This window comes from Triturus cristatus, chromosome 11 (genome assembly GCF_964204655.1).
Source record: "Triturus cristatus chromosome 11, aTriCri1.1, whole genome shotgun sequence".
In the NCBI taxonomy this organism is placed as follows: domain Eukaryota; kingdom Metazoa; phylum Chordata; class Amphibia; order Caudata; family Salamandridae; genus Triturus; species Triturus cristatus.
The window spans coordinates 626,004,430-626,031,469 of record NC_140594.1 but is presented as its reverse complement, the minus strand read 5'-3'; the positions used below and the strand labels follow the sequence as shown (position 1 = coordinate 626,031,469).

The 27,040-nt window shown below is 52.5% G+C and overlaps 1 protein-coding gene across 1 annotated transcript in view; it reads left to right on the top strand.

Moving 5' to 3' along the window:
* Window positions 1–27,040, top strand: part of KAT6A (lysine acetyltransferase 6A) — a 1,365,605-nt gene that overhangs the window by 1,317,974 nt on the left and 20,591 nt on the right. The window lies entirely within an intron of this gene.

Below are 27,040 nucleotides of genomic sequence, written 5' to 3'. Positions count from 1 at the left end.
GTCAGCACCTGGTTTAATGAATCTTGGTTAGATCTGCTGCCTTCAGTGTATCATGCAAAAACAACAGTTGATGGACAGAATGCAGAACAATGTCATACATTCACCCCAGTACAGAGATCTGGACCTACATCCATCGTTTTTTTGCTCACCATGCCATTCCAGTTTGAGCCCAGCCATATGCAAATCAGTCTTGACCCTGTGCCTCATGGGAACAGTCCAGCCCGAACTGCCAAGTTGGGTCCTTCCTGGACTGGAAACAAGCATCCTAGGACCGGTTTCGGGGTTTCACCCCTCTTCAGCCAGGATAGCTTAATTCCAGTGGCATGGAGAGCACGGGACTCACGTCTGGGCATACCCGCACTTGGGGTGACAAATGCAAAAACAACAGTTGATGGACAGAATGCAGAACAATGTCATACATTCACCCCAGTACAGAGATCTGGGCCTAAATCCATCGTTTTTTTGCTCACCATGCCATTCCAGTTTGTACCCAGCCATATGCAAATCAGTCTTGACCCTGTGCCTCATGGGAACAGTCCAGCCCGAACTGCCAAGCCAGGTCCTCCCTGGACTGGAAACAAATATCCTAGGACCGGGTTCGGGGTTTCACCCCTCTTCACCCCTCTGACGTCAGCCGCCCTCGCGCGCTGACGTCAGTTCTTCTTTTTTCCGCGCCAGTAAGCGCAGATCCGGGAGAGCTACCCCTTTAGTAAATTTTTGACTAACTTTTTCGATCCTTTTTGATCTTGTCAATCGACTCCGGTGCCGGTAGGATGCCTGGTTTTAAAGCCTGTGCTGACTGTAGCCGCCTGATGTTGGTTACGGACCATCACCGCCGGTGCCTTTACTGCTTGGGCCTCGATCACGACGCGGAGTCGTGTTCCGACGCCAAGGCCCTGACCTCGAAGGCTAGACGGGAGCGGTCCCGTAAGCTTCTCGAGATTCGCCACTCGGCTCCGCGCGCCTCTCGATCCCTGTCCAGGAGGAGGTCCAAGGATCGGTCGCGGAGCCGCAGCCGACGTCACCATCGGTCGTCGGGATCCAAGTCTTCGGGTAAGTCGAAGCATTCCAAGAAGTCCAAAAGGCGACACCGCTCTTCGGACTCCCCTCGCCGGTCGCGCGACTCGGCCGAGGGTCAGGGTGGTTCCACCCCCGCGGCTCCGGCGGCGCCGCGCACGTCCCCATACCCTCCGGTCCCTGGGACTAACGCGACGCCGGCGGAAGTCAGTGCCTTCCGCTCGCCCATGAGGAATCTGGCTCCGCCGTCGGCGCCCGCTGGTGCGCCTTCGGGCCCCGCGGACCCGACTGGGCTGCCTTGCCTGCCAGCGGCTCCGGCCCCAGCGCCGTTGACGGCTCCGGCCTCAACGCCGCAAGCGCCCGTGGGACCCGTTCTCGAGTCCCCGCCGACGCCGGTCGACCTCGTCACGCCTCCTCCGCCGGCGTCGACACCGGTACCACCCCCGACGTGGACTCCGCTCGACGTCGAGCCCCGGTTCAGTCCCACTCCGGGCCCGGCGCCGGTACGGCGTCGATGGACGCCGCGATCGGCGCCGCTAGAGACACATTATGTCTACCGCCCGGCTCTGTTACTTTCTCCTCTATACCAGGAGTCGGATGATGGGGACAACTGGGAGGGATCCGAGGATCCTATGGCCGTTCAGGCTCAACTGTCCCAGGACTGGGCAGATGAACTGGGGGAGGCCAGTGGCCTGGATACCTCTCCAGACACTGGATTTGTCTCTCCTCCGACTGTGGCTTCGGAGGAGGGCGCTGCTTTCTCTGTGGTGCTGCGCAAGGCGGCCGCAGCCCTTGGGCTCGAGCTGCCTGCCGTGGCTGTGAGGACTAACGTCCTTACTGAGGTGCTTCAGTCTGCAGCAAGCTCCACTGAGCCTCTGCTGCGATTCAATGAGGCCCTCATTGACGTTCTGCAGGGCACCTGGTCCAAGCCCTCCACAGTTGCTCCTGTGGACAGGAACGTCGCCAGGCGCCACCGCCCTGCTCCGGGCGACCCCAGTTTTCTGTCCCAACACCCTACCCCTGAGAGCCTGGTTATCCAGGCCTCCACCTCCCAATCCTCTTTCCCGACCGCCCCGCCGGACCGGGATTCCAAGAGACTAAAACAGTTTGGCAAGAAGCTGTTCTCCTCCCTTAGTTTGGGCCTGCGGTCTTTGAACACCGCTTGTCTCTTGGACCGTTATTCCCACTCTCTGTGGGATGCGGTGGAGGACGCACTGCCCCTGTGTCCGGAGGAGGTCCGGACACGACTTACCCTGGCTCTGGCCGATGGGAGGGATGCCGCGCGACATGCTATACGATGTGGGCTTGACACCACGGACTCGCTGGGTAGGGCCATTTCTACCACAGTGGCGCTTAGACGTCACGCCTGGCTGCGGTCCACGTCATTTTCGGGCGATGTCCAGAGCACTCTCATGGACATGCCCTTTGATGGCACTCGCCTTTTTGGCGAGAAAGCGGACAGTGCGCTGAATCGCTTTAAGGACTCCCGGGCTACGGCCAAGTCCTTGGGCCTCTCGGCCCCGCGGTCGCAAACTTCCACCTTTCGCCCCTTTCGTGGCCAAGGAAGGGGTGCCTCCTCACATGCGCCTAGCCACCAGCCGCAAAACCAACCTGCGCGCGGTTGCGGACGTGGTTTCCGCCGAGGCGGTTCTGGAGGACGACGAGGTCAGCCCACATCCACCCCGGCAGCATCCGCCTCAAAGCCTTCCTAGTCCGAGCTTTCAGGCCCATTCCACGCCAGTGGGCTGCAGAGTTCGCCATCACCTGCTCCACTGGCGGTCCATCACATCGGACAGGTGGGTGCTGCAAATCGTCCGAAGGGGCTACTCCCTCCCCTTCGAGACGACCCCTCCAGCCATGCCACCGCATCACCACCGTATCTCGGGGGATCAGTTGAATCTTCTCCACGAGGAAGTTTCGGCCCTCTTGGCCAAGGGGGCCGTCGAGCGCGTTCCGAACCCAGAAGTAGGTCGTGGTTGTTATTCCCACTACTTTCTGGTTCCCAAGAAGGGCAAAGGGGGCCTACGCCCTATCTTGGACCTCCGGAACGTCAATACCTTCCTCCGGAAGGAAAGGTTCAAGATGTTAACTTTGGCTCAGGTTCTAGCTGCCCTAGACCTCGGAGACTGGATGGTAGCGTTGGACTTGCAGGACGCATATTTCCACATCCCCGTCCTGCCGGCCCACCGGCGTTACCTGCGGTTCACGGTGGGCCCAGAGCACTTTCAGTTTACCGTGCTCCCCTTCGGCCTCACCAGTGCCCCTCGGGTGTTCACGAAAGTGATGGCGGTGGTCGCAGCTCATCTGCGCAGATCAGGGGTTCCAGTCTTCCCCTATCTCGACGACTGGTTGTTGAAGGCGGGCTCGCCCCAGACAGTCGTCTCCCACCTCCAGACTATGGCGGATCTCCTGCATTTGCTGGGATTTTCCATCAACGTGCCAAAGTCACACCTGAGCCCCTCTCAGAAGCTCCTCTTCATCGGAGCGGTTCTCGATTCGGCGCAGTTCCGGGTCCATCCACCGGAACAGCGGGTCCGGGATATACAGGCCCTGATTCCCATCTTTCGGCCTCTATCCTGGGTTTCGGTCAGGCTAGTGTTGCGGCTTCTGGGGCTGATGGCCTCCTGCATCCTACTAGTGCATCACGCCAGGCGGCGCATGCGGGCTCTGCAGTGGGACCTCAAGTTTCAGTGGGCCCAGCATCACGGCAACCTGTCCGACCATGTCTTGATCTCGGAGGGCACTGCACAGCAGTTGCAGTGGTGGCTCACGGACCGCGATTGGGTCATGGGCAGAAGCCTCTCCCTTCCCCAACCGGAGCATGTCGTAGTGACGGATGCGTCCCTCCTGGGCTGGGGTGGCCATATGGGAGAGGCGGAGATCAGAGGCCTCTGGTCTCCGGCGGAGTCTCGTCTCCACATCAACCTGTTGGAGTTGAGAGCGATCCGGCTTGCACTGAAAGCCTTCCTTCCCTCTGTCAGGGGCAGTGTCGTGCAGGTGTTCACGGACAACACCACCGCCATGTGGTATTGCAACAAACAGGGCGGGGTGGGGTCGTGGACCCTTTGTCAGGAGGCTCTGCGCCTCTGGACGTGGCTGGAACACCAGGGCGTCACCCTAGTGGTTCAACATCTGGCGGGCTCTCTGAACGCCAGAGCGGACGAACTCAGCCGCCGGTGCATGATGGATCACGAATGGCGTCTGAACTCCGAAGTGGCGCAAGGTCTCTTTCAGCAGTGGGGAGAGCCTTGGTTAGATCTATTCGCCACCGAAGAGAACGCGCAATGTCAGCAGTTCTGCGCGTTGGAATTTCCAAGGCGGCACTCGCTCGGCGACGCTTTTCGTCACGAGTGGAGTTGCGGTCTGTTGTACGCCTTTCCGCCTATACCACTTCTGCCCAGAGTGCTGAAGAAGATCAGGCACGACCGGGGCCAAGTCATCTTGGTGGCTCCGGATTGGGCACGAAGGTACTGGTATCCCGAGCTACTCAGTATGTTGACCGATCCTCCGATACGTCTGCCCCTTCGGGAGGATCTTCTGTCGCAGCAGCAGGGGACGGTCCTCCACCCGAACCTGTCCAGCCTCCACCTCCATGCGTGGAGATTGAGCGGCGGCAGTTGATGCCATTTGACTTGCCTCCTGAAGTTTGTGATATCATTCTGGCAGCCAGGCATCCCTCCACAAAGACGGTATACGCCTGCCGGTGGAACAAATTTGTGGCATGGTGCACAGCAAAGGCTGTGGATCCCCTTTCCGCTCCTCTTTCTGAGGTTCTACTGTTTCTTCTTTCTTTGGCCCGGCAGGGCTCTGCCCTGGGCACCCTGAAAGGTTATCTTGCTGCCATCTCTGCCTTCTTGCGGCTTCCTGATCAGCCTTCTCTTTTCAAGTCCCCTGTAGTTACAAGCTTTCTAAAGGGCATTACTCACACGTTCCCTCCTGTTCCGTTTGTAATGCCTCAGTGGGACTTGAATCTTGTCTTGACATTCCTGATGTGCGCTCCCTTCGAGCCTCTTCACAATTGTCCTCTTCGTCTTCTGACTCTTAAGACTGCTTTTCTGGTAGCCATCACCTCGGCTAGACGGGTGAGTGAGCTCCAGGCTTTATCTTCAAAGCCTCCTTTTCTGTCTGTTCATCCGGACAAGGTTGTCCTTCGGCCTCGTCCCTCCTTTCTTCCGAAAGTGGTGACTCCATTTCATCTTGGGCAGTCTGTCACCTTGCCCACCTTCTTTCCACCTCCGCATCCTTCCAAAGAGGAAGAGAGGCTCCACCGTCTGGACCCAAAACGTGCGCTCTCCTTTTATTTGGACCGCACAAAGCAGTTCCGGGTGGACGACCAACTTTTCGTTGGATACGTGGGTGCTAAGAAGGGGAAAGCGGTGCACAAACGGACCATCTCTCGGTGGGTCGTTTTGTGCATCAAAATTTGTTACTCTTTGGCAAAAAAGGACCCTCCTGTTGGGCTGCGCGCCCATTCTACTCGGGCCACGGCGGCTACTACTGCTTTGGGACGAGGTGTCCCTTTGCAGGACATCTGTCAGGCGGCAACGTGGGCTTCGCTACACACGTTTGCCAGGCATTATTGCCTTGACAGCCAAGTCCGGAGGGATGGCTTCTTTGGCCGTTCTGTCCTCCAGGACTTTCTGGTGTGATCTTGGTTCGCAGACCCACCACCGGGGATGGTATTGCTTGGGTATCTATTCTAAGGTGAGGAATCTAACTAACGTGTTTCTTTCAGATGAACAAGTTACTTACCTTCGGTAACGATGTATCTGTAAGAAACATTAGTTAGTTAGATTCCTCACCGACCCACCCATCCTCCCCGTTCTGCGAACTGACATCTAGGGTTAAGGTTATCCTTTTTAGGCCCCTAGATTTTATTTTTGGCACCAGTGTCGGTCTTTGCATGGCTCTGCGTTCCTGGCGCGGAAAGCTATGTACAAGAACTGACGTCCGCGCGCGAGGGCGGCGTCTAAGTACTCCGACGACGTCATTCCGGCGCACGACGCCGACGACGGACGCGGAGCCGCAGACGACGCCTAGCGACGCGCAAGGGGTATTGCTGACGAAAAATCTTCCGGATCCAGTCTGACGCCTGGGGATATTCTAAGGTGAGGAATCTAACTAACTAATGTTTCTTACAGATACATCGTTACCGAAGGTAAGTAACTTGTTCTTCATCTCTCCTCCGACTGTGGCCTCGGAGGAAGGTGCAGCTTTTTCAGTGGTGCTGCGCAAGGCGGCCGAAGCCCTGGGGCTCGAGTTGCCTCCTGTGGCCGTGACGACTAATATCCTCACAGAGGTGCTTCAACCGTCAGCAAGCTCCACAGATTCTCTGCTGCAGTTCAATGAGGCCCTCATCGACGTTCTGCAGGGCACTTGGTCCAAGCCCTCCACAGTTCCTCCTGTGGATCAGAACGTGGCCCGGCACCACCGCCCTGCTCCGGGCGACCCCAGTTTCCTGTCCCAACACCCCACCCCCGAGAGCCTGGTTATCCAGGCCTCCACTTCCCAATCCTCCTTCCCGTCCGCTCCTCCGGATCGGAATTCCAAGAGGCTGGAACAGTTCGGAAAGAAACTGTTCTCTTCCCTGAGTTTGGGCCTGCGGTCTTTGAACACCGCTTGCCTCTTGGACCGTTTCTCCCACTCTCTGTGGGATGCGGTGGAGGACATGCTGCCCCTGTGTCCGAAGGAGGTCCGGACACGTCTCTCCCAGGCACTTGCTGACGGGCGAGATGCAGCGCGAAATGCCATACGGTGTGGACTTGACACCACGAACTCGCTGGGTAGGGCGATTTCCACCACGGTGGCGCTCCGGCGCCACGTCTGGTTGAGGTCCACGTCTTTTTCAGGGGATGTCCAGAGTACCCTCATGGATATGCCCTTTGATGGCGCTCGCCTTTTTAGTGAGAACGCGGATAGTGCGCTGGCTCGTTTTAAGGACTCCCGGGCTACGGCCACGTCCTTGGGTCTCTCGGTCCCACGGCCGCAAACTTCCGCCTTCTGCCCCTTTCGTGGCCAAGGAAGGGGCGCCTCCTTACGTCCGCCTAGCCACCGGTCGCAGAACCAACCTGCACGCGGTCGTGGACGTGGGTTCCGCCGTGGCGGTACTAGAGGACAATGCGGTCAGTCCACATCCACCCCGGCAGCATCCGCCTCAAAGCCCTCCACGCTTTCAAGCGCATTCCACGCCAGTGGGCGGCAGAGTTCGCCATCACCTGCTCCACTGGCACTCCATCACTTCGGACAGGTGGGTGCTGCAAATCGTCCGAAGGGGCTACTCCCTCCCCTTCGAGACGACCCCTCCAGCCATGCCACCGCAGTGCCACCGTATATCGGAGGATCACTTGAATCTTCTGCGGGAGGAAGTTACGGCCCTCTTGGCCAAAGAGGCCGTCGAGCGCGTTCCTGGTCCAGAAGTAGGCCGTGGTTGCTATTCCCACTACTTTCTGGTTCCCAAAAAGGGCAAAGGGGGCCTACGCCCTATCTTGGACCTCAGGAGCGTCAACACCTTCCTCCGGAAGGAACGGTTCAAGATGCTAACTTTAGCTCAGGTTCTGGCTGCCCTCGACCCTGGAGACTGGATGGTAGCGTTGGACTTGCAGGACGCCTATTTTCACATCCCCGTCCTGCCGGCTCACCGGCGTTACCTGCGGTTCACGGTGGGTCAGGAGCACTTTCAGTTCACCATGCTCCCCTTCGGCCTCACCAGTGCCCCTCGGGTGTTCACGAAAGTGATGGCGGTGGTCGCGGCTCATCTGCGCAGATCGGGGGTTCCAGTCTTCCCCTATCTCGACGACTGGCTGTTGAAGGCGGGCTCGCCCCAGCAAGTCGTCTCCCACCTCCAGACTACGGCCGACCTCCTGCATTTGCAGGGGTTCTCCATCAACGTGCCCAAGTCGCACCTGAGACCCTCGCAGAAGCTCCTCTTCATCGGAGCGGTTCTCGAATTGGCGCAGTTCCGGGCTTATCCTCCGGAACAGCGGGTACGGGATATTCAGGCTCTGAAATGGATCTCCTCCTTCCTGGATAACCGCTCCCAGGCAGTCCGCCTTGCTACCTTCTCAGCCGAAAGGGTCAGGCTGACATGCAGTGTCTTACAGGAGTCTTCTCTCTCCCCCCTTCTCTTCAACCTATACATGTTCCCCCTGATACGCTCACTGCGCGAGAGTGAGGTGGCCGAAACCCAGGATATAGGCCGAAAGATGGGAATCAGAGCCACCACAAACACACTTGCCCTCTTCATAAGATGAGGAAGAGGGAGAGATACAGGACACAGGTTCCCTAGAAACACAGGACTCCCACAACCCCCCTGACTCATGGGTTGAAAATGATGTGGTCACGCCTGACCAAGACATGGAACCGCCAGTACCTACCAAGATGTCACCTCCAGGTGACACATTCTCATACCACAGCGTCATCCAAAGAGCAGCAGAGTACCACAAGCTCCCCATGCACACTACAGAGGAGCCAACTGACTTCCTAGTGGTAAGGCATGGAGTGCACAATTCAATGTGTGCCAATTGTAGGGCCCGTCCTTAACACATCCAAAGACATCTTCAAGGACATAGTCAAATCCAGGGTCCTAACTCATCACATAGAGAAGCAGGAAAAGAGCTGCAGCACAAGGTACTGGAAAGGCGCCTCCTCCAGAGAAAGAAATTTAAAGAATTGATGCAGCAGGCAAAAGAGTAGAGGCAGGGCACACAAACCACTTCAACATAGCCAATTCAGTTGGCCTACTCTCCAGATACAATAGGGCTACCTGGGATGAGATGCAATGTCTGATGCAACATCTCCCAGATGAATATAAAAAAATTAGGGGAAGACCTGGTAACTGAGGGGAGTCAGATATCAAAGGCAACAATCGAGTGTGCATTAGACGGAGCTGACACTGCTGCAAGGGGCATCAATCATGCTCCTTAGACATGCGTGGCTATGCATTTCTCGGTTCAATGGACACACAGCTAGAGAAAATAAAACAGGACACTGATGCCCCCTCCCTCCCCCCCCCACCTCCTTTCCCCCCACCCCACCTCCTTTCCCCCCACCCCACCCTGAGCACAAAGCACCTGTTGGGGAAGTCTACAACAATTCCACCAGTTGTGGCAAACATCACATCAGACCAATGGGTACTACAGGTAATCAGGCAGAGATAATGCCTAGAACTAACTCAACAGCCACTAAATATCCTTCCAAAATAGCAGATGTTACATCCACAACATCTGCATCTGCTAAAGGAAGAAGTAAAGGCATTACCACTAAAAGGGGCCTGGAACTAGTCCCACTTAAACATCAAAACAAAGGAATCTACTCTATTTCCTCGTGCCAAAGAAAGACGGCTCACTACATCCCATTCTGGACCTGCGACTTTTCAATCGCTACATTCTATTCGAACACTTCCATATGGTCACATTGAAAAATGTAATTTCACTACTACTAGAGGGCGACTTTATGACTGCATTAGACCTGAAGGACGCTTACTTCCACATTCCAATCCACCCAGGGCACCGTAAATACCTACAATTTGTGGTAAGTGGATGTCATTATCAATTCAAGGTGCTACCATTTGGGAGTAACAGCAGCCCCAAGAGTGTTCACAAAATGTTTATCAGTAGTAGCAGCAAAATTACGAAGGGAAAACATACATGTCTTTCCCTAACTAGACGATTGACTGAACAAGAGTCCAAACAAAGTCAAATGTCTAATAGACACTCAAAACACAATCATCTTACTTCATCATTTGGGCTTCACTATCAATGTAACAAAATCACATTTCCAACCACTCCAGGTACAACCATACCTAGTAGCAATACTCGATTCACTTTCTGGAATAGCTTACCTCGCTCCGCAAAGGGTTCTCAATCTCCAGAACAGACTGGATCTTTTTCAGCCGTATCGTCACCTACCAGGCAAAACAGTGATGCGCCTACTAGGCATCATGCATGGCGATAGTGCCACTTGCTCAACTGACTACACATGAGACCTCTCCAAGAGTGTTGAGCATCACAATGATCACAAGCGAGGGGGGGAACATGGAAGATCTATGACTGGTTTCATTGAAGGCCCATCAGGCACTACAATGGTGGAACACCCCAAACATACTGAAGGGAAGAGCCTTCAAGGACCAGTCCTGCAAGTGACAAGTACAACCTATGCACCACTCACGGGGTGCTCATATGAAGGACATTGTTGTTCAGGGACACTGGACCTCACAGCAACAGACAATGCACATCAACATGCTGGAGCTTCTAGCCATCTATATGACTCTCAAAGCCTTCCCAACAAACATTTCAGGGAAAAATGTCCTTTTATGAACAGACAATATGACTGCAATGTGTTACATCCTGAAACGGGGGGGACGGGGGACCCAGTCCATACAACTGTCACAACTAGCGCAGACCATATGGAAAATGGCACACACACAAAATCCTCCTGGCACAGTACATACCAGGCCATGAAAACTCCATTGCTGACCTGCTCAGCAGGGCACAGCAGCAAGTTCACAAGTGGGAAATACACACTCCATTACTGCAACAATACTTCCACCGGTGGGGAGCCCCCATACCGGAGACGTTAGCCACTGCCAAAAACTCAAAATGCCAAAGCTTTGCATCCAGATATCCACACCTACTATCCAAAGGGAACGCTCTATGAATGAACTGGTCAGGGATATTTGCTTATGCTTTTCCTCCTCTCCCACTCATTCCATACATGGTCAGGAACTCAGACAGACTACAATGACCCTAATATTTATTGGTCCCTAATGGACTAGACAGCCATGGTACACACTGCTAGAGCTATTCCTAGTACCACACAAGACGCTATCCAAACATTCTCACTCACAGCAGGGATAGGGTGAGACATCCCAATACACAGCAGCTCAATCTGGCTGCTGAGGTCATAAAGTTTGGATACCTAAATCTACTTCCAGAATGCATAACTATTCTAAAGGAGGCCAGCAGATCAACCACAAGGGCTTGGGGTGCAGCTAAAGGGAAATGTTTCGTCCACTACTGTGCATCCTTAAACATCAACCCTTCTTCACCAACAGAACTGCAACTAGTCTGTTACTTGTTACACTTACAAAAGGCACATTTGGCATATACCTCAATATGCATACATTTAGCAGCCATTGCTGCATACCTACAAAACAGAAAGCACTAATCGGTTTTCCGTATTCCTGTCATCAAAGCCTTCATGGAAGGAGTAAAATGAGTCATTCCACCACGTACACCTCCAGTACCCACGTGGAACCTGAACATTGTCCTACCACGACATATGGGTCCACCATTTGAACCACTATATAACTGTCAAATACAATTTTTAACATGGGGTGGCCTTCCTTGTAGCAATAACATCTCTATGAATGGTTAGCAAAATACGTGCTGTCACTGTAGTAGAACCATATGTTCGAGGCATGTGTGCTGTAAATACACATGCTTTGCATAGGTCCACCATCTAGGGTTGGGCTCGGATGATTACAAGTTGTATTTGTTCAAAGAAGTTTCTTCAAGCCACGAGGTTGTGTGACTCCTCCTGTTGGTGATACTGCGCATGGGCATGAACTCCATTGTTCGTTTTTTGGTTTTTTTTTCCTGCCGACTGATTCGGATGCGTTCTCTCGCGCTCTGGTTTGAGACTCTATCGAGCTCCCTTCCATTCGCCAGTAGATCCTTCAGATCAATTGTATTGTCTTGATCGCCTGGCTGGGGCTTTTCAACTTCGACATATCTATCGGAGAATGAGCTGCTGATGGAACACACTCTATTCCGTTTCTGTCCAACGTGCCGTTTCAAATACCCTCACTCTGACCAACATTCCATGTGCAACCTGCCAGATCATCGAGAGGACACCTGTGAAGCCTGCAAATCATTTCAATCTAATAATACTCTACAGGATGGACGTGCCCATTGCCAAGAAATGCATCGCAGACAAGAAGACAACTCACAGGACATCTTCGGTCGACAGGAGGAGGAAGATGAGGTATGGCAGCGGAAGAGGAATACTTCATCTACGATTTTGATTCTGCTTCAGACAACATCACATCTGGAGCATCCTCGTCACAAACTAAAAGTTCTCTGGAAACAATTCCCACATCGGAAGTTGACTCAGCTGACAACCCAGAAGTCACAAGAGATGTAAGAAATATTGTCAATTTTCGCGAGGAGGTAAGTAGACACCGCTTGGGCAATGTCCAAGACAACAGATCAAGACCTCCAAATATCGAACCCCAAAAACCAAATATCATGGGAGTCTTCACGAGAGCCAGAAGCAAAGAACAAACCAAGGGACAATCAGGAACAACAAAACAATAATTGATATGACCCATCAAACAGATGAGAATCACGAAAATCTTATAACCAACTTATCTAATGCCACGCTACAGGAACATGATCATCGAATTTTGAACAAGGGCCTGTCATTCTGCCCAACTTCAAACTGGGATCTAGTACAGACAAAAGTGGATCTTTTCAAGTTTACAAGAAGACTCAATCTGCACTCATTTTTCACAGATAAATTCCCACAGAGGAACACAAGCACCACCCAATTACAAACAAGAGAACTTTCAGTGCAGGATTTCGAAACCATTCATCTCCTCTCCAATCTAACGACAGAAGAGGACACAGAGGTACTGGACGCAATGTCCATAACTGCCACAGAGCTAGGCATTGACATCTTCCATCATAAAAAAACACCTGTAGTAACCAAGTCCAAATTCACACCGGCCCTATCACCTGGGAATTCTATTGATATCTTTTTCTCAAAGGTGAGCAATGACTTAGACAAGGAACATCAAAAGTACCAAAAACAAAGAAAGTACTTACCCTCTAATATCACTAAGAGAGAACGGCAATCAATAACATCTCTGAAAAACAACTCTGAAATAACAATAAAAGAGGCGGACAAAGGTGGTAATGTAGTCTTTCTCAACACCACAGACTACATTCTAGAAGCATCACGACAACTAGGAGACGAGACATGCTACAAAAAATTGAACTACAACCCAACCAAGGAAATACAGATCAAATTAGACACCTTGATCAATTCATGGTATGAACTTGGCCTATTATCAGCTGAAGAGAAGAAATTTCTTCTTATTGAAAACCCAGTGACACCCACCTTATATCTACTACCTAAGGTGCTTAAACCTGGTATACCACCGAAGGGCAGACCAATAATTGCAGGGATCAAATCCATTTGTTACAATTTAGGAGCATTTATCGATACAGAACTACAACCATTCATGAAGAGTTTGCCATCATTTATCCGGGACACAACAGATGTTTTACAGAAATTGGAAAACATAATATGGCAACCAGACTTCCTGTTAACGACCATAGGTATAGTCAGTCTATATACATCTATAAAACAAAAAAGATGGTCTTGCAGCAATCAACAAACGTCTACAGACTAGATCGGTCCACCTACTAGGTAGAAACAGAATGATCATTGACATGCTGGACTTCTGCTTACAAAATAATTACTTCATTTTTAATGGTGAGTTCTTCCTGCAACTACAAGGTACCGCGATGGGGGCCAAATTTGCTCCCCCGTACGCTTGCCTACTGATGAGGGAAGTGGAACGTCAATGGCTGTGGAACAAAGATTCTGAATACCTCTCCAGAAACATGATTTTCTGGGGACGGTATATTGACGATATTCTGCTCATATGGCAAGGCCCCAAAAAACAGTTAAAACAATTTATCAGCAGCTTAACACCTAACAAATGGGGCCTAAACATCACGTATACTATCTCGTCAACCGAAATTGAATTCTTTGATCTGACCCTGTATTTAGAAGAGAACCCCCTTCACACAAAGATTCAAAGAAAACTGACGGCTGTGAATTCAGTCCTTCATGCAACAAGCTGTCACCCAAAACACACTATTGACAATATACCATCTGGAGAGTATCGAAGAGCACAAATCAACTGCAGCTCAGACCAGGAGTATGAAAAGAATTAATTGGAAATAAGTGAACGTTTAGAAAAGAGAAGCTATGATCCAGTTCTACTAGAACAAAAACGACGTCACTTTGCACAACAAGAACGTACCACCCTCCTACATAGTAAGAAAACAATTTCCTCAAATTCAACTATACGGTTTATAACCAAATACACTAGTGGTCCACACCATGTGCGTAGAATTCTCCAAAAACATTGGAATCTACTTACCCAAAATCAGAAAATATCAAATGCTCTCAGCAACAAACCCCAATTAAGCTTTCAAAGATGTACAAATCTAAGGGAAGAGCTATGTTCATCCTTTTTCCAGAAAAAGGAACAAAAATCCTTCTTACAACAACCCAAGGGATTTTACACCTGTTCCAACTGTTCTATATGTAAACTTGGGAAAAATAAAAGCAAAGAAGTAATGATAAATGGATACAAACATAAAATACAAGACTTCATAAATTGTGAAAGCACAAACATCGTATACTTGATTTCTTGCCCATGCAATTAAAACTACATAGGCAGTATAATTAGACTTTTAAAAGTACGGATTCAGGAACATTTCCGAAACATTCACAAAGATGATGAAAAACAACCTCTAGTTGACCACTTTTTACAATGTCATCCCCATCAACGCACATTCAGCTTCTGTGGCTGGATAAAAAATGAAAAATCATCCAAGAGGAGGTAACCTAGAACAGAGACTACGTCGACAGGAAAGTTCTCTCATCATTCGTTACAATACAGTTACCAATGGCCTAAACAGAGACCCAGAGTGGCATTCTTGGCTGTAACCTAAGGATATTTTGAAACAAACATTGGGAACATTGTCCTGTCTATTTGGGTGACAAGATTGACATCGTTAAATTCAATCGACTGTATATTGATTTGGTAGCCCTAATTGTATTAAAATGAACTTCTTGTAGCATTTTTAACAACAACTGTTTAAAGATTCATCTTGGAAAGTATATTCTGACCCATGTATATTAACGTAAACTTAGAGTTAAGAAGGAGCCACCCAAATATTGTTTCTAATAAGGCAAATGATTAAACTTTATAGGCAAATCGCCCAATTTAACTTTTAAAAAATTGGCATATTTTGTTTGATTTGTTTGTGCCAAACGTCCACCTCATAAGATAGAATAAACTCATTACAAGATGGAGGTTCGGTCCAGACACTATTTCCTAGTATACTTCGCGAGCTCTCTGATTAATTTTATCAGATGCTACAGGCCGTTTTATCACGGGCACATGAATTGTCGAACTTAAGACAGATCTTAATAATAATCTAACATTACGGACTTGTAAATATCAGCACGTATGTCTTACGGTAATGGGGCTATACACCACTAAAAGATGGCGGAATAGCCCAAACTTAGGGAACTGAAGCCACGTAACGTACTAAAACCTTAATAAATATGGCGCACACGCAGACACCGCTCGTGGATAGACCGACGTTTCATTGAACAAAAACAGACCGCAGGGGGCGCTAGGTGGCGCTGGACCGACATGGCCGCACTTTTGTGAGGCTCCAACCGGCCAGGCAAATCACGATCCGGTACGCCGATCCTACAGGCCAGCAAATGACCCGATGACCATGCCGGCGAGTGCGTGGACACCTTAGGCCTCTTCCGGGCCAGTTTGGTGGAGAACGGCAGCCGGGAGGAGGAGAAATCGGCTCCTGCAGACCCGCGGCGACGGGACCATTGAGAGGGGCGGAGCGACGAGACGGACTCTGACGCTGCTCCAGGCCGGGGATCTTCGGTGACTGCTGGGCCACGGAGCTGGTGCAGTACTTGGACGCTGTGACTGCTGCGGACGCACCGGAGAGCGGGCCGACATCATCGGACAGTCTGGTGTAAGTGCTGGTGTGCGCTGAGCCTCGGAGGCGGTGAGATCGCTCCCCGCGAGCTGCCGGGGAGAAGCCTGCTGCGGGGCCCGGGGCGGCCATTGGTGACATTGGATCCCTCGAGCTCTGACGCTACTGAAGCGCTGCTGCCTGCGCTGGGTCCCGGATGCGCCTCTGACGGCCCCATATCTACCCCGGTGAAGACTGTGTTGGCTGGCGCGGGGCTGGGTGAGCGCCCGATCTGGACGTGCTTGTGAGAGGCCTACCCAGTGTGACACCACGACCCTGCCCTGAGCGCGTGCTTTCCTGCCGCAGCAGCGGGCCCGACGGGTGTGTGGCTGATTCTACGGGGGCTGGGGAGGCGCGGAAGACGCAGCGTTCCCTACTGACTGGGGGTCTGCGCCGATCACTTGGTGGCTATTCCCCGCCCGGCTGTGCCATTTGTTCCCGGCGGGCTGGCGTGGAGTGGTGACGCAGAGAGGAGTGTGCGCGGCCTGTGTTTGGTACCGACAGCGTGCATCGTCCAACCCACTCCCCGCTTGAACTGACCCCAGCGGGGGCAGCTACGATGGGTAAGACGGACACGAAGCAGTCAACGCTACCCTTCAGCTCCGTGAAAGGGAAAAAGACACGCGCACAGAATGCGGATGGCGGGGAGACGGACCCCGGCGTGGAGGATGATGTGGACTGGAAGTCCTTGCTCTTGGGCATGCAGCGGAGCCTAACCTCCATTGACGCAAAGATTGATAATATGAATGCCAGGCTGGACACGGTGGTGCAGCGACTGGATCAGCACGGGGAGCGGCTCGAGGAGGCGGAGGGTCGGATCTCGGTGTTGGAAGATGGAGCCGGGTCTAACACCACAAAACTCTCCCAGATGGACCGCCTCCTCAAAATCATAGCGGAGAAAAACGAAGATTTAGAGGCGCGTTCCCGGAGAAATAACGTCCGCCTGGTTGGCCTGGCGGAATCCAGTGGTGGTGGCCGCATGGAGGAGTTCATAGAGCGCCTACTGGCAGATAAATTTGGACGGGACGCCTTTTCACCTCAGCTGGTGGTGGAACGGGCCCACAGATCCTTGGGTCCTCGACCGATCCCGGGTGCTCCGCCGCGCCCGGTGATTATCAAGTTCCTCAACTACCGAGACCGGGACACCCTGCTGCGCCTGGCGCGTGAGCAGCAACCAATCCAGCACGAGAACACTACACTCTCTTTCTTCCCGGACTTCACCCAGATGGTACAGGAGGCCCGCCGCAAGTTTGTGGGAGTAAAGAAAAAGCTGCAACAACGCAACATCCCATACTCAATGCTTTATCCCGCTAAGCTCAAGGTCACGCATCATGGCAAAGTCCACTTTTTCGTTAACCCACAACAAGTAGAAGACTTCCTACGGGACCGTGGGTCCTCTGCGTCTCCGAGGCGCAGCCCCGGGGCGAGATCTGGATCCCGGTCCCCGACATCGGCTCCGGACTGATGAGTATTACACCATGTCGTCATAATGTCTACTTCTGTCTTCTCTCCTCTGTGTCCCTCTCACTTCTCCTTCCCCACTCTTGGCTGCTCCCCCCCACCCCCCCTTACCTCTTCCCCAAATTTACTCATGCTTCCTTTCTGACTGTAAGGATGGACTGGCGGACTTCGCAAGCTGGACTGTTTGGCTACACGGGAAAGAGTGTCCAGTCCTTTGATTCCTGTCCAAATTGGGGAGGGATGGGGGGAGAATATGAAATTTGAGTGTCCCACTCATATCGCCACTTGTTATTCAGGAGGAGCTGGCGAGGTTGAGGTGGCTGCTATTTGCCTTGGCACTCCCCCTCCCACCCCACTTTCGCTCCCAGCCCTTTGGTGGCGGCGGCATAGTGGGTGAAATATCGGGATAGGGGAGGGTAGGTCCAGCTCACTGGTGCTACCCACAGAGGGAATACCCCATACGGATGGCTTTGTTTGATGGGGGGGACGGGGGGGTATGGTTCCCGGCAGGATTGGGCTGTCGCGGTGGGAGGGGGTGGGGTGTGGGAGGGATGGGTTGTTGAGGGGATTGTTGATTGATAATTTTTCCTCTGACGAGTTTGTTGAGTCGGTAGGAGAGGGTGAGGGGAGGGAATGTATATACAGCATTACACTGAACCATTGGACCAATCACACATATGCATTGGAGTTGATGACACGGCGATACATGTGGTGGTGCCTGAAGTCGGCAGTGTGCCGCCTAGTGGGTCTAGAGTTGGATGTGCGGCTGGCAGTTCGGGCATGGCTGAGAGCCGATCCGCAAACGGGCATCTGGCGTCAGTTGGTGTGACTGCCCAGGAGGGTGATAGGACTCCGCGCGACCCGCATAGTAGAGTGAATGTTCTGGCCTGGAATGTACGGGGGTTGGGTGACCCGCGCAAGCGCCGCCAGGTTCTGGGGTATCTCGATCGCCATCAAATACATATAGCGCTGCTGCAGGAAACGCACACGGACCCCCGGGGCGTGCCTCCCTTCGCGTCCCGATGGGCGTCTTATAGCCTATTCTCCTCTTATTCTACCTATTCTAGAGGAACGGCCATTCTGGTCAAGAAGCACACCCCCTTTGTGCCCCTAGGGGAAAAAACGGATGCCGAGGGACGGTTCTGTGTCGCGTGGGGCCGCATGGGCAACGCCACGATCACTATCGTGTCCTCCTACGGGCCCAATCTGGATGAGCCCACCCACTTTATCTCCCTATGGGAAGTTATATTGGGGGTAGGATCCACTCACCTGCTCTGGGGGGGCGATTTCAATGTTACCTTGAATCTGTCTCTTGACCGTTCCAATGTAGATACTCCCCACCACCCCCGCTCTCAGGCATATCTCTCTGACCTGCAGACCCATCATTTGCTGATAGACGCTTGGCGCCAGATATACCCAGATACGCGGGAGGGTACGCACTGGTCGGCGCTGCACTCCACGTGGGCTCGTTTGGACTACATACTGCTTTCTAGGGGCCTAGGGTCCTCTCTGCTGGCGGCGAGGCACTTACCTCGTACCTTTTCAGATCACGCACCGGTACTGATCACTCTGGCCAGGACGGGGTTGGTCGGGGCACCGCTCCCATGGCGCATGCAACCTAACATCCTCCGGGATGATCTATTCCTGCACGAAATGTCCCAGGAAATCACGGACTTCATAGATCGCAACAGAGGGTCGGTGGATAGCGTTGCGACGATATGGGAGGCATTCAAGGCCACTATGCGAGGGGTGTGCATCTCGAAGGGTTCGGGGGTGCTTCGCTTTCTTCGCGCCACTCTGGCTTCCCTGGAGCGAGACCTGGGGGCGTTGGAGACTGCCCCGGATTTCCTGGAGAACCCCGGAGCGCAGCTAGAATATCGCACTAATCTCTCGGAATATAAGCGTACCGCGGAAAGGGAGGTCCATTTCAGAGGGAAACACTTCAAGGCGCGGGCATATGGGGAAGGGGAGCGACCCGGCAGATTCCTTGCGGGGGTTCTTCGCCCTCCGCAGGGCTCTAATCACATACTGGAGGTCAGAGCCTCGGATGGTTCCATATGCCGGGATACCCCCTCTATACTTTCCTCCTTTGTCTCACACTATTCGGGCTTGTACACATCCAGACGGGATTCGCCGCTGGAGATGTCCGACTATCTCTCGGAGCTCACTCTCGGATGGTTGTCCAATGCCCAGCGGGACCTCTTGGCGGCCCCTATAGGCCTAGCTGAAATCAAGGAGGCCATAATGCAGACTTCCTCCGGGAAGGCGCCTGGCCTGGACGGCTTCCCTATCGATTACTATAAAGCCTTCATTGACCCGCTTGCGGCGGTCCTGCGGGAGGTGTTCGAGGAGGCGAATGAGACTGGCTCGCTGCCACCCAGTATGTCAGAGACCCTGATAGTTTCGCTCCTTAAGCCAGGGAAACCCCCGGATTCCTGCGACTCCTACAGGCCACTTTCTCTCCTCAACAGCGACGTGAAGATACTAGCCAAGGTTCTTGCGAACCGTGTTAACCTCCTGATTGGAGACTTGATCCTGCCGGATCAGTCGGGGTTCGTCCCAGGCAGGTCTACCTCCCACAATCTGCGGACCCTGTTCTCGGTACTGAATAATGCGGACCCCTCTCTCGCTTTGGTGGCGGTGTTCTTGGATGCCACCAAGGCGTTCGACTCGATCGAGTGGGACTACCTCCATCTGATTCTGCGTAACATGGGCATGCCCATAGCCTTCTCCAGATGGATCCAAATCCTGTATCACCGCCCAATGGCAAGAGTTCTTATTAATGGGCGGGTCTCAGAGCCTTTCCTGGTCACTAGAGGCACTCGGCAGGGATGCCCACTATCGCCGCTCCTTTTTGCCTTGGCAATAGAACCCCTGGCGTCCCGGCTCCGGCAAAACTATCTCGCGGCTTCCTTGCGCTGTCAACAGAGGCAACTCTTGGTGTCGCTCTACGCGGACGACCTCACGCTGTACATCAAACACCCCCGGGAACACTTGAACCCCATTCTCAGAGAGCTTGTCCGGTTCTCGTTGTATTCGGGAATACACATCAACTGGGGCAAATCGGCGGTCTTCCCCTTAACTGCCGGGGTGGACAAATTCCCACTTGACTTCCCTTTGGAGTGGTGTGACACTGACGTGAAGTATTTGGGGGTGTGGGTCTCCAGGGACCGACAGGAGGTTATGCGTATGAATTATGGCAAGACTTTGGAGGACATACGTACAAGCATAGTTCGGTGGCTGACCTTACCGCTGACCATGGCGGGGCGCGTCTCACTTATCAAAATGGTTATACTTCCCAAACTACTTTATTTATTCCTTAATATACCGTTTCATCCGGGGGGCTATTTTTTTAGGGCTCTGCGGACGGAACTCATCCGTCTGGTGTGGGGGGGTAGGAGGCCGCTACTCCGATGGTCTGTGCTCACTCGCCCGTACATGCAGGGGGGCCTCGATATCCCGGATTTTGAGCTCTACTACAACTGCGCTCAGGCACACTACGCGTATTATTGGTACCACCCTACCCCCTACATGCCACAGATTGCGGTAGAACACTGGTTGGCGGACCCTATCCCGCTGGAGGGCGCGGCCCTCGCGGAGATCCCCTCGTCTCGGGCGGATCGGAATCCCGTTCAGGCCACGGCTCATGCTTGGAGTGCACTGGCAGGCCATGTTGGTGTACCGTTTCTTTATTCCCCACTGATGCCTCTGGTCTACCATCCGGCTCTTCCACTCCTTGAGGAAGGTCTGTTCCAGCGCATCAAACTAAAAACGGGGATCGCGCGGTGGGGGGACTTATTCCATGAGGGTAGGTTTCGTGACCTCCCCCTCCTATTTGGGACGGTTGTCCCAACTCCCCTAGAGGTCTTTGCGTTTATTCGGCTGCGCAGTGGCCTGCAAAAAATACTGCCGGCATATCCGGCAGAGCCTGCAATCCTGGAGCCGTTCCATTGCCTTCTCGACTCCACCTCCCCGTCACACATGGTCTCCTTGCTTTACCGGCGCATCTACTCTCACGGACGTGGGGACGTTCTGAGGTCTCGGGCCGGCTGGGAAACTGAGATCGGCGCAGAGTTCACGGATAAACAGTGGGAGTACTGCTGTCTGCAAACAGAGATGATCTCCTCGAGTAGCAGGTTCCGCATTATTCACTACAAATTCCTACACCGCCTCTATTGCACCCCAGTCCAGATGCATAGGTTTCATCTCCGCGACAACGATCGATGCGATAGGTGTCACTCCCCGGGGTCTGATTTTTTACACCTGGCTTGGACCTGCCCGAGTATAGACGACTATTGGAACCAAATCTATGCTGCCTTGGGCGAAATGCTTGGAAACCCGCTGCATCCCTCCCCACTTCAGGCTTTACTGGGATACACCCGAGATATACCCAAGGCGGATCGGCGCTTTGTTACCTGTGCGTTGTTGCTAGCCAAGAGACGTGTGGCTTGTCGATGGGGGAGGGGGAGAAGCCCTAAGTTTAAGGAGTGGCTGCGGGATATGCTCACCTGTCAGGAGAATGTTCTACTGTATGCTGAATTGTTGCCGCCTGCGTCACGGCCCCCAGACATTTGGACCCCTCTGACGAGCTACCTCTCCGCACATGAGGACCAGGATGGGCACTCTAGTGTTGCCGAGGGATAGTGTTGGATGCTTGTAGGTGGCTGGGTGAAGTGGCTGAGGTACTCGTCTGGTGAGATTACGGACCGCAGGGACCCTGGGAGTCCTTGTATTCTTCTCTGGCCTAAGGGACTACTACGATCTAACGTTTGCCTCCAATGTAATGTAATATGTGACATGGTGATATTGCAGTGCCTCTTTTTTTTACCAATCCGTGTGATGCTTGTTGGTTTCCTCTTGCTGTATAATTTTTAAAAATAAAGAGTTAAAAAAAAAAAAAAAAAAAAAAACAGACCGCAGATAAGTAAGTGACCTTACTTTCCATTTGAAACTTCACTTTAGAAAAGAGATCGTCTTTCCATAGATATATATCTAACATTACGCACTTGTAAATATCAGCACGTATGTCTTACCGTAACGGGGCTGTACACAACTACAAGATGGCAGAATATACCAAAGTTAGGGAACTAAAGTCACGTAACGTAGTGTTCGAGGCATGTGGGCTGCTGAATTCATATCTGTGCATAGATCGCCGCCTAGTGTTGGATCCGGATGATTGCACATTGTTGTCCTGGAATAGTCTTCGAAGTATCACGAGATAGGTGGCTCCTCCCCTGGACTACAGTGCGCATGGGCATCCTCTCCATCCTTAAATTGTTTTTTTCCGCCATTGGGTTCGGATGTGCTTATCTTAGCTCAAGTTCGGAAACTAAAGTTTAAGGCCAAAAGGCCTTTAGATCTCGTCAGTATTGTTCACGTTCGGTATCGACCAGTTTATTTTGTGTTTTAGTACCTTCTTCACGCTTTTCGGATCCGCTTCGGTCCGAACATCGATCTCCGATCGACAATGGAATCGAGGACTCCCTTCAAGAGATGTCCTTTATGCCATGTGAAATACCCACACGTCGATGTCCATCCGGTGTGCAACAAATGTCTCTCACCGGATCATGATGAGTCGAAATGTATGGCCTGCGCCCGGTTCCGCTCGAAGAAGACTCTGCGGAATCGACGGGCAGCGAGATTGGAGGCACAGCAATCGGCGCCTGCCCCGGTCAACATCTTCAGCACCGAGGACGAAGAAGCCGAGAGCGTAGAAGACATAGACTCCAGCCACGCTTCTGAACATGACTCCCGATCGGAAGACGATGATGAGGTGATCTTTGAGGACCAAGACGTCGTCGAAGAGGTAGGAGACTACAATGAGGCCCTTGGGGCCGAGGAAGATAGCTCCAGCGAAGAGCTAGGCCAACCCGTCGATACGGAGGCCGAGAGACAAAGTCGTCATAAGGCTCAGGTCGAGGGATCGCCTGCGGGCCTTACCCAAGATCAGTCACACGGTTCTTCGGCCCCGCCTCAAGGCCCGGCCTCGAACATTTCACAGGAGCCATTAATATCGAAGACGACTGGATTTCCTTCAGTGAAACCGAAACCGTCCGTCGCACCGGTTACATCGAAACCGAATGTGAAACAGGTTGCGATCGGATCGAAGGCCTCGAAGCCCTCCACTCCTTCGACGCCGGCACAGGTTTTTGGCACCGAACACACCAAAAGAGATTTCGGTGCCGAGCTCACCGCGACGGGTCCCGGCGCCGAGCCAAAGAAGAAGGCCCTCGGTCCCCACAAGGCGCCTCGGCTTATGGCACCGAAGATTACGGCCCAACCCACCAAGGTCAAGGTGATCGATCCGTCTGCGTCGACATCAAAGGGTGCGGCGCCTGCCAAATCATCGGCTCCGACGAGCGTCGATACCTACCTTCGGATCGACGACCCAAAGACTGGAAATAAGTCGGATACCGCCTCCAAGGTGCCTATCGGTTCCAAAGCGCCATCTGCATTCATCTTGCAACAGGTCTCAGCGTCGTTGCAACGCATCAGGGACCGGGCAACCCTCCAACCTACGTCAGGTCCCGAAACGCACAAGGCCGCAAAATCACACTCGGCGCCGGCGCACATCACATTTGGATTGCCGCCGCCCAAGGCACCGAAAATGTTCGAAATTCGGACACGTGTCCACCACACACAGTCACTATCCACTGGACAAATCGATATCGAGTCTTCACAGGCACACTTCATCGACGCCGACACTGGTAGGCTGATGCTCCGCAAGCGGAAAATCACACCAGAGAAGGGTTTGGACTCATACAAGATTCCTTTGAAACAAAAACTGCCGGCAGCTTCCGCACCAGTGCTTCATGAAACATTTCAACCCTTCCTTCAGGACCCACCGTCCTTTTCTCCTACGCATTCAGAGGCAGACGCCGGAGAGGACTATATAGGGGATGATACCACCTACCCTGTGGATATCGATCCTGATGATCACATGCAAGACCCAGATCAGGCATGAGATGACCCCACCGACAAGGGTAACGCACCAGATACTCCTGACACGCAGCTTTATAATATAAAGACATCTCCCACAGAGGACACTGCTGCCTTTAATGCCCTCATAGAATGGGCTGCTGCCAATCATGGAGTGGAACTCCATTCTGACACTGTAGAGGAAGATTTCTTAGTGGACACATTCGCCTCCTCTGAGAAAACCGTCAAAACTCTGCCAATGTTGAAGAGAGTTCTAAAACCTGCAAAAGACATTTTTAAGCCTGCACCCGGAGACCCTATGTACATTAAGGGTCAGTTACCATTAGACTCCATGGTTGTTGCTAATGCTCGCAAACGAGCACATTCACAAACAACGGGTGATGCTCCTCCCCCCGACAAGGAGTCCAAAGTTCTGGAGACATCGGGCAAAAGGATAGCAGCGCAAGCGGCAAACATCTGGCGCATTGCCAACACCCAGGCACTCCTGGCCCGTTATGATAGGTCACACTACGACACACTAGAATCACTGCTACAACACTTGCCAGATGAATACAAAGAGGCAGCGGAGCTCCTTATCAGAGAGGGACAACTCCTTACAAATGCGTCCATCAAATGCGCACTGGATGCAGCCGACACTGCAGCAAGGGCGATCAACACAAGCGTCATGTTGAGGAGGCACGCATGGTTAAGAATCTCAGGCTTCAAGCCTGACATTCAGAACAATATCTTAAATCAATCGGTCAACCCAGACTTTTTATTTGGCCCCGAGGTTGACACTACCCTCGAAAAAATTAAGAAAGACACTGAAACTGCAAAATCAATGGGGGCTCTGCAGTCGCAGCAGTTTCGGAGTGGCTCCTTTTGTCGCCCCGGGAATAGAGGAGCAGCTAGAGGTCAGGGGTCCCAGCAGCAGTACAATAAAGGGGGTACGCAAAGTAACTATGATAAAAACAATAGAGGTGGATATCGTGGATCCAGCACCAAAGGCAGAGGACGTGGGTACGGCAACACCAGGTCCTCCCCCAAAAACAAACAGTGACGCCTTCTCCCTGCCCCCGACCACATAACACCTGTCGAGGGGAGACTCCAACAGTTCCTGTCAGTCTGGAAATCCATCACCACAGACAGGTGGGTCAGGGACACTATCCAGTACGGTTACTGTCTAGAATTAACGTCCACTCCACCCAACATACCGCCAAAGCACCGTCCTATGTCCGTAGAGCACTTGGCATTATTGCAGCAGGAGGTACTAAGTATGCTGCAAAAAGGTGCAATAGAAATCGTGCCCGTAAACCAACAAGGGACAGGGGTGTACTCTCTGTACTTCTTTATCCCAAAAAAGGACGGATCTCTCAGACCTATACTAGACCTGAGACCCCTCAACCACTACATTTTATCAGAGCATTTCCATATGCTCACCCTACAGCAGGTTCTACCGTTACTCAGTCAGGGAGACTTCCTAGCCACACTGGATTTGAAAGATGCGTATTTCCACATACCCATACACCCATCGCACAGAAAATATCTCAGGTTCACTATTCAGGATCACCACTATCAGCTCAAAGTTCTCCCCTTCGGAGTAACAACGGCACCCAGGGTCTTTACCAAGTGCATAGCGACAGTGGCTGCACATCTACGGAGATAGCACATTCACGTCTTCCCTTACCTGGACGACTGGCTTGTTCAGGCAAAGTCAGCCCAGCAATGTGCCAGCCACATGTCCCTCACCATTCACCTTCTTCACAGTCTAGGATTCTCACTAAATTACCCAAAATCACATCTTCAACCCGCACACGTACGACAGTACCTGGGCGCGACCATAAACACTCTGACAGCCACAGCTCAGCCAAATTTAGTGAGGATCAACAGCATGCAACTGCTGATCACAAAGTTCAAACCTCAACACTCCCTTCCAGCGCGAGTGTTCATGCAGTTGATAGGCATGATGGCCTCCTGCATTTTCATAGTCCCGCACGCGAGACTACATATGCACCCGCTTCAGGAGTGCTTGGAACGTCAATGGACTCAGGCTCAAGGACAATTAACAGACCTAGTGTTGGTGAGCGGTCGGGCATACAACTCTCTGCATTGGTGGAATCCACAAAACCTTTGCAAGGGCCAACCGTTCCAAGAGCCTGTTCCGCAAATAATACTGACGGCGGACGCCTCTCTCCAGGGATGGGGAGCTCATGTACTCAATTACACAGTGCAGGGACTATGGACGACACAGCAAAAGAAGATGCACATCAACCTTCTGGAACTGATGGCAATCTTCCTAGCCATGAAGGCATTCAAAGTACACTTATGCAACAAAGTCGTGTTGATCCGGACGGACAACATGACTGCCATGTACTACATACAGAAGCAGGGAGGAACACACTCTCCACAGTTGTCTCATCTGGCTCAGAGCATGTGGAAGTGGGCCATTCAGAGGAACATATTCCTCATGGCGGAACACCTCCCGGGCAAGGACAACCAGATGGCGGATCTGCTCAGCAGACACAGCCACCAGATGCACGAGTGGGAGCTACATCCGTCAGTACTCCAGCCGTACTTCCAACAGTGGGGTCATCCAGAGATAGACCTATTCGCCACAAACGAAAACGCAAAATGCCAAAGCTTTGCCGCCAGGTTCCCACATCCGCAGTCACAGGGCAATGCGATATGGATGAACTGGTCCGGCAGATTTGCGTACGCTTTTACCCCAGCGCCATTAATACCGCTAGTGGCACACAAACTGCGACAACACTCACTGACACTCATCCTAGTTGCCCCAACATGGGCACGCCAACCATGGTACACCACCTTTCTAG